This window comes from Hypanus sabinus, unplaced genomic scaffold (assembly GCF_030144855.1).
Source record: "Hypanus sabinus isolate sHypSab1 unplaced genomic scaffold, sHypSab1.hap1 scaffold_968, whole genome shotgun sequence".
In the NCBI taxonomy this organism is placed as follows: domain Eukaryota; kingdom Metazoa; phylum Chordata; class Chondrichthyes; order Myliobatiformes; family Dasyatidae; genus Hypanus; species Hypanus sabinus.
In genome coordinates this window covers 119,054-132,424 of record NW_026781824.1, presented here as the reverse complement: position 1 = coordinate 132,424, position 13,371 = coordinate 119,054, and positions in this window count along the sequence as shown.

Sequence of the window (13,371 nt, the reverse complement as noted above, 5' to 3'; positions counted from 1 at the left end):
CACAGTGAAATATCTAAAACTCTTCTGCATTTCAAACCAGCACCATCATTCTGAGAACAAGCCCACAGTGAAGTCTATGCATTAAAATCCCCAACCATACAACCCTTAGTGAGCTGGAGCTACATATACTCTAACACATCAATCGAAAACTTCCACCATGGTTATAATAATATACCTCTTTAATGTCGCTCCCTGTTGAATCAAATACTTCTACAAGTGTCTCATACATTTCATTCACATCCACAACTGTATGCCTTCTCCCTTTCTGTATAAAATGCGCAATAGCACCTTCTCTACCAAATAATCTATCACGCCTAATTACAATATAATCCTGGAAGGAAGAATTTAAATGTGGGAAACCAGGTTTCCTGAATACATACAACGTAAGATAGATTTGATAAATCAGAAATAAACTTGGAGTCGTGACCGTGAAAAATTCTGGCTTCCGGAAATATGCGTGTTCTCCCTTCATATACAGTCTGGAGAAATGTAGCAGGACGTTTATGATTGGTGAAACAGATTTAAACTAAGTGTAGTTAATATTGCCACGGTGTCTGGAGATTTAGTTCACCGATTACTTTCAATTGATAAATGTTCGCGGACGGTCATTGTGTAAACTCAAGTCATTTTACCAACGGATGGCCCTTCAGAAAGCGGGGCTTTAACAAATACAGTCTGAACAAACCGTGAGTGTTCAGCTCTCGTGTTGGAATGGGGTTAAGAGAAGTAATCAAAATGGGACAAAACTCAAAGAACCGCATTCTCCACGGTAATTAAACCAGAAGCAACAATTAGTGTCTTCTTCAGAGAAACCTGATGACCGAGAGGAAATGACAGGGAAGGGGTGCGTCACGATTCCGTGCCTGTGCAGTACGCAGGAATGTAACAGAGAAATCTGGATTCTGCTGAATAGTGGACAGCAATTTCTGAGTAACGGAGATAAGATTCTGAATGAGCGCATCAAAAAGCAATTTTCAAACTTACCTCAAGTCCATGGCTCAATATTTTGTAACTCTTTTAATGAAAGCGTGAGTGGCTCTTAAATGATCCTTTGAATTTCCCGTTTGTTTTGTCAGTAAAGTTGTCTTTACTTGGAGCTGGTGTACTTGGTCACCGCCATTGTTCCTTCGGACACGGCGTGCTTGGCCAGGTCCCCGGGCAGCAGCAGGCGCACGGTGGTCTGGATCTCCCGGGAGCTGATGGTGGACCGCTTGTTGTAGTCGGCCAGGCGGTAAGCCTCACCCGCGATGCGCTCGAAGATATCGTTCACGAATGAATTCATGGTGCTCATGGCCTTGGAGGAGATGCCGGTGTCGGGGTGAACCTGCTTCAGCACTTTGTAACTCTCCTTCCTCGACCTCTTGCGCTTCTTGCCAGACTTGCTCGCCGGTTTGGACAGAGCTTTCTTGGCGCCCTTCTTGGGAGCGGGTTTCGGTGGATCAGGCACTTCCCCGTCGGTTTCAAACACAATAATAATCAGAAACTGTTCGGAGCTCGGACTAAATGGGCAGCGCACAAAATGGTATGTTAATTAGAATGGCGACGCTGAGCATTCCGATTGGCTGCTTGGAGAAAGGAATCACCGAGGAACGCTGGGGGATGGGAAGCGGCACCAATGTGTGACGGTTCGCGCTGCGTTTAATACAGGAGGAAGGACAGAAGGCAGAGACAGGCGGGGGTGCGGGCTGCAATTGAAAAGGGAAACGCAAATTTCAAAAGCAGTATGAAAATAAAATTAGATGAAATATTGTAAAATTAAACACGAAGACGTTCAGTTCATGACACAGGGCAGCAGGAGAGCGAAGGAGAGATTTGGACATTTCAAAGTAAAGTTCAAATCGAGTTTATTTATGCACACAGGTGAAAGGAACAACGGATTTGTAGCAGCATCACAGACACATTTCATCAGACACAACATTGACAAGAAACACTGGAATTAAATATGAATTATACCAACATATTCAAATAGTCAGAGGACTATCAGAACAAAATCAAAATAACAAAGAGATTATGCGGGCAGTCGGAGAATCACCCCTCTTGTGCTTCTTCATCTCGTCACTCTCGATTCAGTGTCACGCAACGCTGCCACATTGATCCGGCCCATGCCTTCATCCACCAGGTCCAACACTTGCCTTTGTGGGATCTCACTCCTCCGTACACTCGGCTTTGTGGGTGTGTGGCCAGGGTTAGAAGCGGTGGGTGCCCCTTCTTAGGATTGGGTTTGAGGGTAGGGCTGGTGGATGTATATGTCAGGAAGAGATAAAGCTGTGGAGTTTAGTATGGTGAGATATGTGGGACTATGGTGGATAGGGTAGTGTAGTGGAGCCACTTTAATCTAGCCGATGCCTTTCATTAACGTGGCCTGACTCCCACTTGGCTTAAAGAACCGGGTGTGCAAAGGGACACATCATCAGTACTGCAACCTGGGGTCATTGGGGGTTTCGGGTCGTTAATCATGAGACTCTCTTGCCCAGGTGACCGAGCCAGGGTTGATCAGACCCAGCTTGTGTTTATCCCATGGACCAGGATAATCAGAGGCACTGTAATACTGCAGGTTGTGGGTATTTTCGAACTTGTTACTTGGCTGTATTTTGACCATTTGAGAGTACAATGTTCTGAGGCCTTGATATCAGGCTTCACCTCCTCGTAAGGTTCAACTTTCCTGCTTTAAATTTACATCTGTCTTTATTTTGCATCTGTGTGCCTGGGATAGCATGGCTTAATGATTGAGGTTTGCAGATTTGTCCATAACTCCAAAATACAAAAATCTCTGAAATCCAGAACATTTTCTGCTGACATGACGTCACAAATGGAGAATTTTACCAGGATTAAATGGCTTGTCATATGAAAAGCGTTTCATAGCTCTGGGCCTCTCTTCCCCGTGACGTTGAAGAAAGAAGGGTTACCGAATTGAAACCTATCAAATAGTGGAAGGGCTTGAATGAGTGGATGTGGAGAGGATTTTTCCTGTGGTGGGAGTGTCTAAAGCCAGACCACACAGCTTCAAAATAGAATATCCTTCCAGAATGGAGAGGAGGAGGAATTCCTTCAGCCAGAGAGTGGTGAATCGGTGGAATTTTTTGCCACAGGCAGCAGGAGAGGCCAAATCACTGGGTATAGGCAGAGATTCATAGATTCTTTAGTGGTCAGGGCATAAAGGGATAGAAGGGAAGATAAGAGGTAAGAGGATAAATTGATCAGTGATGATGAAATGGCAGAGCAGGCTCGATGGGCGAAATGGCTGAATTCTGCTCCTATATCTTATGGCCTTATGGACTGAGTGACGAAAACTCTCCCAGAGACTGGTGATCTCAGCTTTGACACAACCCAGCACCTGAGGCTCCAGATTACTTATACAGCGAATACAGAATCTCTTCATTTTCTGATTAAAGAGATATAATTCCATTTCCATCCTGAATGCATGTCACCGCATTCTGATGTAAAAGAGTAATGATGCTTTGGGCTGAGAACCTTCACACTGTGATCTGATGGAAGGGTCTTGGCCCGAAGTGTTAACTGTTTACTCTTTGGCATACAGGCTGCCTGTCCTCATGAGTTCCACCAGCATCTTGTGTTGCTTTGGATTTCCAGCATCAGCAGATTCTCTCGTGTTTGCGATTTACACCTCATTCTGAGGGTATTTTCCTCAATTATGGAACTCTCATTCAGGGGAAAGATCCTCCTTGCCTACTGTCTGTCACATCCTGAACGAATCTAACAGATTTCCTCGGTTTCTCATTAACTGCAAGGAATACAGACCCAGCCCACTCACTGTCCTCTCACATAACCAACCCTCCATCCCTGGAACCAGCCCAGTCAGTGCGGGGAACAGTCACTGCACTCCCTCTATTGCAGAGATATCCTTCCTGAGGAAGTGTGACCAAACACGGACACTACATTCAAGGTGTGCTCTCACCAGGACCCTACAGAACCCACTGAGATATCTGTACCCTTCTTCTCCACTCCTCCTGGATCACAGGACAAAATACTGTTTGCCCCTCTCATTACTTGTTGTATCTGCATGTTAACTCAAGTGATTTGTTTACAATGACACCCAGGTCCCTTTGAACATCCCCGTGTGGAAATGATTCTTACAGTTTGATCTTGGGAATAGGTGATCTCACTTTTCCCCACATTCTATTCCATCCGCCCCATCCTCAACCATTCACTCTCCTCTCTACATCCCCCAAACCTTCTCACTACTGACACTGTCCGTCCCGCTCTGCCAGAGCAACAGACGTTGTCACTGAGTTGTGCAGCACAGAATTAGGCCCTTCAGCCCAACACATCCATGCTGACAAAGTGGACAAACAAAACCATTCTCAGTTACCTACATTTGGCCCATGTCCCTGTGAAACTTCCCTCTCCACAGAGCAAGAGATATTGCAATGGTGCCCACCTATATCATCACTGTAGGTAGTTTGTTCCATGTAAATAGCGCATTCTGTGTACAAAACCTGCTCCTCATGGTCCCATTTAAATCTTCCCTCTCTCACGTTATACCTGGAATCTCTAGCTTCCAACTCCATGACCCTGGAGATAACAGATTCACTACTGACCATATCAATGTCTGCCATTATTTTATCAACCTGTCTAATGTCATATACACTCTGTTGAGGAATTTCCAGCCTATCCAGCCTAATGTTAAATCCCTTTTGCACCCTCTCCAGTTTAATGTCACCCTCTGCTCAGAGGGCAACTATAAATGTACGTCATGCTCCAAGAGTCGTTTCCCCAAGGCTGGGAAAGCTGTAATGTGACGTCACGGCCTAGTGTCCAATACTCTCCCGATGAATGCTGGTGTGGCAAACACCTTCTTCACCGTCCTGCCTACCTGTGTTTACACTTTGAAGGAATTCGATATCTGCACCCCGATATCTCTGTTTTACAGCACTTCCAGGGACCGACCGTTCCCCACGGCAGTTCTGCCCTGGTTCGTGAATGACAATGGAACATCTCTTGTTCTTGTTTGCAGGCTCGAAGGGCAGAATGGACTACTCCTGCACCTATTTTCCATGTTTCTATCTCACATTCCTCAAATCACTGAGCTAATTGATCACCGTCCTGTTGTATTGCTAGTTACATTTTTTCACACTTTAAAGGGATCTGCATATTTGCTGAGCCGGGCATTGACATTGTCTGCCGAGTCTTTAATGATTGAACTGCAGCAGCAGACCTGACTCAGCTCCCAGGCTTTTCCTTGCAGCGATACACGCACAGTGCTGGGGGAATTCAGCAGGCCAGGCAGCATGGTGAGAAACAGTAAATAGCCGACGTTTCAGGCCGAGACCCTCCAGAATCTGAACAATGTTTGGTTTTCCTTCGATCCTTTCCCAAGTTACTGGATAACATAACCCATCCTCCAATCCTCTGCCACTACTCCTGCCCAAGAAACACACAGAGAGACAGAGCGGGGAGGTGAGGGGACAGAGTCAGAGTGACGGACAGAGCCGAGAACGGCCTCTCATCGTCCAGCTTCGCCTTCACTTTACTAGGCCCGGCAATTTCCAATGGTTTATCCGAAACACAGAGCTCCAGAGAGGGGAAAGAAAACTCCCTCACACACCACGTACATAGTGAGAGATTCCTAGGAATTTACTGGCTGTCGGACTTCATGCAATCAGAATACAGTGTGATTGGCGCAGGATTAATTTCAAATCGCCCGCCAATTTCACAGCACCCAGCAACGGTGCTTGATTACTTTTTCATGTTATTTACCATTAATTGTATCATGGATTAATCTGCTTCAAAAGTAACTAAGCCAAATATATCGATAAAAATAATTAAAAGGTTGTGGACACGGCTCCCTCTGTGAGGTGTTGGGTGGCTCTTAGAAGAGTCTTTGTGTTGTTCTCCGCCTTCACTTTACTTGGCCCGGCAATTTCCTATCCTCAGCACAGCGCTCGAGCGGAAAAAAAACCTCCCTCACACAACACGTACACACTGAAGATTTTCTGGAAAATTGCTGATTCTCATGCTTTAAATTATAGGAAGTGCTTTTCCATTCCGGAAATACCCGAGAAACTCGGTCTGTCGCTCCCCGGCCCCGTGACCATTGCGAGCGCCCTCACACACAGCAGTTGGTGGGCGAGGGTGCAGTCACTTCCAGTGATAAGAGCGTTAATTCATCAGAACAATTGTTCCTCTGGGTCGCGAGGGAAATGAAAGTCCGGTCACATAGAGGAACAGGATAAGACTGATATTAGGATATATAGACCACGCATCTGGCGGCTTCTAAACCCCAGGTAAAGTGGTGGCTGAGGAGCTGGTGTGAGATGGTTGATGCACCATCAATAACTCACTCTGAGACGTAAGGCGAGATATCGGCTTTAATTGACTGAAGAAGGAACCAGCAGCGAGTGACCATCATACTACATCCTGGAGAATGAGGGAGAGGATCAGACCTCGATCGCCTTTATACAGGGGCCTGAGGGAGGAGCGTGTCCAGACAGGCACATAGTTCACCACATTCACTTTGTTTAAACGTGTCCACATGTGGCGAAGTTTCTTACAGGTCAAGTCTATCAGGTGGTCGAATCTGTCGCTGCCATCTCCGTAGCACCGGCTGTGATTGCACCGATGCCGGCGATATTGGTGATTGCACAGGAGACGGAGGTTGTGCTGGTTCCAGCTCATGCATGTGCGAGGCACCTGTTATATAGGTGTCATGAGGAGTCTATGTAGGGCCTGGTGAGCGCGGTGTCACCTCGGGTACAGGGTTCATAGTTACCGGAGAGTGTTCAGGGTAGTGGTCTGCTGCACCTGCGGGCGCCAGGTCGCGGATGGAGACCTTGTCCTCCCGCCCATCAGGTAAGACCACGTAGGCAAACTGGGGGTTCGCATGCAGAAGGTGAACCCTCTCGACCAGCGGGGAGTATTTATTCTTCCTCACATGTTTCCGGAGCAGCACTGGCCCCGGGGACGTCAGCCAAAGTGGTAGAGTGGTCCCAGTGACAGACTTCCTGGGAAAAGAGAATAGGAGTTCGTGAGGGGGTTGCACCATCCGACCACCTGGGCCCTCCAAAGGCTTGTGCTTGGCTCAATGATCCTCTCCCTGAGCAGCCGCTGCACCTCTGACTGAATGAAGGCTCTGTCCCGCGCACTGTACCGCCTGCTTTTAGTCGCCACACGTTTACAGTCGGGTTCAGGTTGGCGAACCGCGGCGGGGGAGGGACCTTGAGAGTTGAGAGACTGCAAGTGGTGTCGGTAGGGCAGTTGTTGTGCTGGATGGGATGTGTGTGCCGCTGTGTGTGTGTGGTCAGCAGTGATGAAGTTCCACAGAACTGAGTATTCCAGACAGTGAGTGGTGGGAGGGGCCTGTCATATACCACAGTCACACTTTCGAGATGGCTCTGGAAGTCAAGCCCCAATAGCACAGGTGCGCACAGATTAGGCATGACCAGCAGCGCAAAGTTCCGATATGCTGTGCCTTGCACCACCAATGTCGCTACACAACCCGCCCGGATGTCTGTGGAATGCGACCCAGAAGCCAAATGGATCTTCTGACTTACTGGCCGTGTTGTGAGTCCGCAGCGTTGCATTGTGTCCGGGTGAATAAAACTCTTAGTGCTGCTCGTGTCAAACAGGCATCTAGTCCTGTGCCCCTCCACCCGGATGTCCATCATTGACCTTGCAAGCTGGTGTGGGGCGCTTTGGTCGAGGGTCACAGTGGCCAGAGACGAGCCGTCGGGGTACCCGGTAAGCATCGGAGGGTCGGGGGCGGAGAATGCTGACGCCGACAAAGATGGCCGCCCACATCCGGGGTACCCGGTAAGCATCCGAGGGTCGGGGGCGGGGCATGCTGTCGCCGACAAAGATGGCCGCCCACATCCGTGGTACCCGGTAAGCATCGGAGGGTCGGGGGTGGGGCAAGCTGACGCGGACAAAGATGGCCGCCAACATCCGGGCATGCAAGATGGCGGCCCCCACGTCTCACTGGCAGCGCTGCACTCCGCTCGCAGTTTAGACTTACAGACCTCGGCGAAATGGCCCCGCTTTCCGCAGCTGGAGCAGGTCGCTTCTCGCGCTGGACAGTGTTTTCGGGGGTGCATTTTGAGGCCGCAGAAATAACAAAGCACATGCTTCTGACGGGCCACCGCCATGGTCGGGTACGGGGAGCTGGTGGAATCGCACTGGCAGCGTCGATTTCGCTCGCGGGAGCCGGTGGTGGCGGGGTCGGATGCGTCCACGGAACCGGCGGGGAATCGCGCGACTGGACAGCGTCGGCGTAGTGCAGCGCAGCTTCCAGAGCGTTGGCCGTCTCGATCGCCGAGCGTAAGGTAAGATCGGAATGTTCCAGCAGTCGCTGGCGCACGTACACTGACCACAGTCCCGTCACAAAGGCGTCTCGCACTAGCAGCTCCGCCTGTTGTTCTGCCGCGAGCGTCTTGCAGTCACAAGCTCGGACGAGTGTCTGTAGTGCTCGGAGAAACTCCGCGCTCGATTCTCCAGGCCGCTGTCGCCGGGTAGCTAAACGATGTCTTGCGTAGACGGTGTTCACATGCCGCACGTACTGTCTGTTGAGGGCGTCCAGTGCCCCTTCGTAGGTCGGCAGGTCCCGGATAATGGAATAAACTTTTGGAGTGACCCTCGAGAGGAGAATTCTGTACATAACGGCAGGGTCAGTCGCACGAAGCTCCGCCAAGTCTGATTGGAAGCATGCAAGCCAGTGTTCAAAAGCGAGAGCTGCGTCAGGGTCTTGAGGGTCCAAATCCAACCTTTCCGGACGTAAAACGGTTTCCATGTTTTAAAACTTTCAGTCAATGTAATTGATGCAACCATCAATAACTCACACCGTGACGCAAGGCGATATATCGGCTTTTATTGACTGAAGAAGGAACCAGCAGTGAGTGACCATCATATTACATCCTGGAGAATGAGGCAGAGGATTAGACCTGAATCACCTTTATACAGGGGCCTGTGGGAGGTGCCACAGGAGCAGTCAGCAGGGGGCTTGTCCAGACAGGCACATAGTTCACCACAGAGACCCAGCAGGCTCAACTTTTTGATACTTGACTTTGTCGAAGGCCTTAACAACATCTGACTCAACAACCACTCAGCTATCTGCAAAGGCGTTTTTGTTTATATGTCCCTGCAACTCTATTTTATTTCACCACTCTGCCTTTTTAATGGCAAACCTTACCGATGGTATATTAGTTCCAATAAAGTTCGGTGTAAAGTGAGAGGGTTGCTCATCGGAGAGCAAATGAAGGCTCTGCGCAAGATGGAGCCAGCGAGGCGCTGTATCCAGGCAGGAGTCTGAGATGCCCCCCAGTGTTTGCTCGGCAGAAGACAATCTCTTTGTGAACAATTGTAGGTTACCGTGTATTCAAAGTGCCCAGGGACTTCAAGCTGCATGAATGTGTGTGTGTGTGTGTGTGTGTGTGTGTGTGTGTGTGTGTGTGTGTGTGTGTGTGTGTGTGTGTGTGTGTGTTGTGTGTGTGTGTGTGTGTGTGTGTGTGTGTGTGTGTGTGTGTGTGTGTGTGTGTGTGTGTGTGCGCGCGCGCGCGTGTACATAATGTGTTTTCTTGATATCCTACAAATGCTTGCTATCTTTCCATTCTATACATATTGTCTGTGCTTTGTGCCACGTGGGACTGTTGGCATTGCAATTAACAGCAGATCCTGGCTGTATTCATGGGCAGTTCTCTGTGTTGAAATTACAATGAAATTTAAATTGAAATTAATTAAAATGAAATGAAACCGTTCCGTCTGCAGAGTTCGCACCTTCAGTGGAAGAAAATCTAGTGACACACATGTCTGAAGATCTCATTCCAACCCTAATGTTAAACTCAAAGTTCTTATTATTTTTGGCCACACCTACACATACAGAAGTTTGCAGAAACGGCTCCCTCTTCGTTCCTATATGCTGGTGTCTATAACATAGGCAAAATAGGTCTGTGCCGAACATGTCCCTAACTTAGATCAAACACGAGGAAAGATGCTGGAAATTCAAGCAACACTCACAAAATGCTGGTGGAACAGCATCTATAGGGAGAAGCACTGTCGACGTTTGGGGTCGAGACTCTTCATCAGGACTAACTTCCAGGTGAGACATCACTTCACCTGTGAGTCGTCTGGTGTGGTATACTGCGTCGGGTGCTCCCTGTGTGGTCTTCTATATGTCGTTGAGTCCCGGAGCAGACTGGGAGACCGTTTCGCTGAACACCTAACCTCGGTCCGCCAGAGAAAGCAGGATCTCCCTGTGGTCACACATCTTAGTTCCACGTCCCATTCCCACTCTGATATGTCTATCCATGGCCTCCTCTACTGTCCAAATGAATGCAAACTCAGGTTGGAGGAACAAAACCTTATATACAGGCTGGGTAGCCTCCAACCTGATGGCATGAACATTGACCTCTAACTTCCGTTAATGCCCCTTCTCCCCTTCTTACCCCATCCCTGACATATTTAGTTGTTTGCCTGTTCTCTATCTTCCTCTTGTGCCCCCCTGCCCGTTCTTTCTCCCAAGGCCTCCCATCCCATGATCCTTTCCCTTCTCCAGCTCTGTATCACTTTCTCCAATCAGCTTTCCAGCTCTTGGCTTACCCCACCCCCTCCAGTCTTCTCCTATCATTTCTCATTTCCCACTCCCCCCACTATTTTCAAATCTCTGACTATCTCGAAACGTCGACAGTGCTTCTCCTTATAGAAGTTGCCTGGCCTGCTGTGTTCCACCAGCTTTCTGTGTCTTTTGTTTACCCATAGACCTCTATTTTTGCAAGCTCCATTCAACCAGACTGGAGTCTCTGAAAAGACCCTATTGTATCCGCCTCCTGGCTGAATCCATGGGCAGTCCTGTGTGATGGAAGTACAATGAAATATAAATTGAAATTATTGAAATAAAATGAAACCGTTCCGTCTGCAGAGTTCGCACCTTCAGTTGAAGAGAATCTAGTGATACATATATCTGAAGTTCTCATTCCAACCCTCATGTTAAACTAAAAGTTATTTTTAATTTTGGCCGCACCTGCACATACATAAGTTTGCAGAAACGGCTCACTCTTCGTTCCTATATACTGGTGACTATAACATAGGCAACATAGAAATATAGAAGAATCTGCAGCACAATTCAGACCCTTAGGCCCGGAAATCTGTGCCGAACATGTCCCTAACTTAGAACGACCTAGGGTTTACCCATAGACCTCTATTTTTACAAGCTCCATGCAGCCAGCCTGGAGTCTCTCAAAAGCCCCTATCGTATCCGCCCCCACCACCGCCGCCGGCAGCCCATTCCACGCACACACCACACAACGTAAAAAAAAACTACCCTGACAACTCCTGTGTACATACTTCGAAGCACCATAAGTCAATGCGCTTTTGTGCCAGTCATTTTAGCCTTGGCGAAAGGGGTCTGACTGTCCACACGATAAATTCCTCTCATTATCTTGTACACATCTGTCTGTTCACCGCTCATTCTCCGTCGCTCCAAGGAGAAAAGATCGAGTTCATTCAACCTCATAAGGAATGCTCCTCCATTCCAGCGACAATCTTGTATTTTGGGGACCGCATACCATCGAGGAATGTGTTTCTCATCCACAGTACCACTTTTCCGTTCCCCCAACAAAGACAACCCTATCGACACAGCTCGTCAGATTTCACCCGCCTCCCTGCAGTGTCACAGAATCATAGGCAGTGCCAGAGACCTGACCGGTGAGACATTCCCCTGCTTGGTCATTTGCACCCCTCTCCTCCCATCCAGAACTATCCAACGTGGGTTATCGGTTATTGAGCTGGTTGGCCACAAGGGTTCTCTGCAATGGTTATAGCTGTTTAACCCCTTTCACCTTCCTGTCTGTCACCCAGATTCCTGTATACTCCACCTTGAGTGTCAGTACCTCTCTATATACCCGCCCTATCACCCGCTCAGCTTCCTGAATGATCCCGAGTTCGTCCAGTTCTAGTTCCAACGCTGTTACGCACAGTGTTAGAAGGTGCAGCTGGATGACTTTCTTACAGGTGAAGTTGTCAGGGACTCTGGCGGTCTCCATGCCCTCCCACAACCCGTAAGGAAAGCAGTCCACTCTCCTGCAGGAATGCTCACTGCTCTTTCTAACTGCAATTATAAACGAAAAAATTAATAAACTGAAAACAAATCTAGCAACAGTTTTATGCCTCTCTCATCCGTACAGCATCAAATTGATCAGCCCTCTACCTTTCACTCGGACACTGATTACTCGAACAATGTCCGCTGCGATTCCCCACTCCTTTACTCCGAGGTATGTCCGCTCTGCTCCTGTTAATTACACGGATATAGAAATTCAAACAATGAATGAAATTCACCCCACACCGTCCCAACACCCAGACGCGGGATCGGGCACAGATTGAAGCTCCCTCCCCCCGGTCCCTTCACACACTCCGGGGGTCAGAAACTGCTTTCCTCTCAGCACCCCCAGCACTCCGCCGTTCCAGTAGTCCTTCATTTTGTGTCTGTGCCGGAGACTGTGCGTGTGTTTGTGTTCAGATGGTGAGCAGGGAAGAGCAGAGAAGTGGGAGAGGTTGACGGGGAGGGAGTAGGGACGTGGTGTTGAGATAGTGGTCACTGGCAGAAAGTGGTGTGGTACCGCAAGACCGGCCTGTCTACACAGAACCGTGAACAGGATCAGAACCGAGAGATCGACATCCGGAAGAGGGGGTTGGGTATTGTAACACCAGACGTCACCTCTCCCCCTTCCTCCCCAGATTTACAGATGAACGGGGGGAGAGGTGTAGAGGAGTGAGAGGGTTGATGGAACCGTGGAGAGTGTAGGGGATTGAACGGGTCAGGTGGACGGGAAGAGGACATGGTGAAGGACGAGATACCGGAGACGGCAAAGAGTGCGGGAGACGGAGAGCTGATGGAATCGGGGTGTGTAAAAATGATTGCGGTGATGGAAATGAAGGTAGGGGAAATCGACATCGGGTGTAGGGTGTGGGGGTGTGCTGATGTAACACCAGACGTCACATCTCCCTCTTCCCCACAATTCCACATTAACACAGAAAGGGAGCCGGGTAGAGGATGGAGTGGGATGACGGAAACGTGGAAGGCTGTAGGGGACGCAGCGTTTCAGAGAGACGGCGAGAGGAGTTGGGGAAGGGGGGATAACAGAGACGGCGTAAGGTGTAGGGGATAAAACAGTAATGGAGACGAGGTGTGTGGAAGGGAAGGTATGAATACAACGGGGGAAGGGTGGTGACGTTGAGGATGTCCTGTCTGACTGTGGCGAGGTTGGTCGACAAGGAACGGGGTTGGCGACGAGGGGAGTCGTAGGGGAGAAAGGGGCTGATGGAGACAGGGTAGGGTACTGGCACTGCTGGTGGTGACAGAGACTGACGGTGTGTAGAAGAGCGAGGGGGTCATGGAGATGGGCAATGGTGATTGGAAGGGACAGA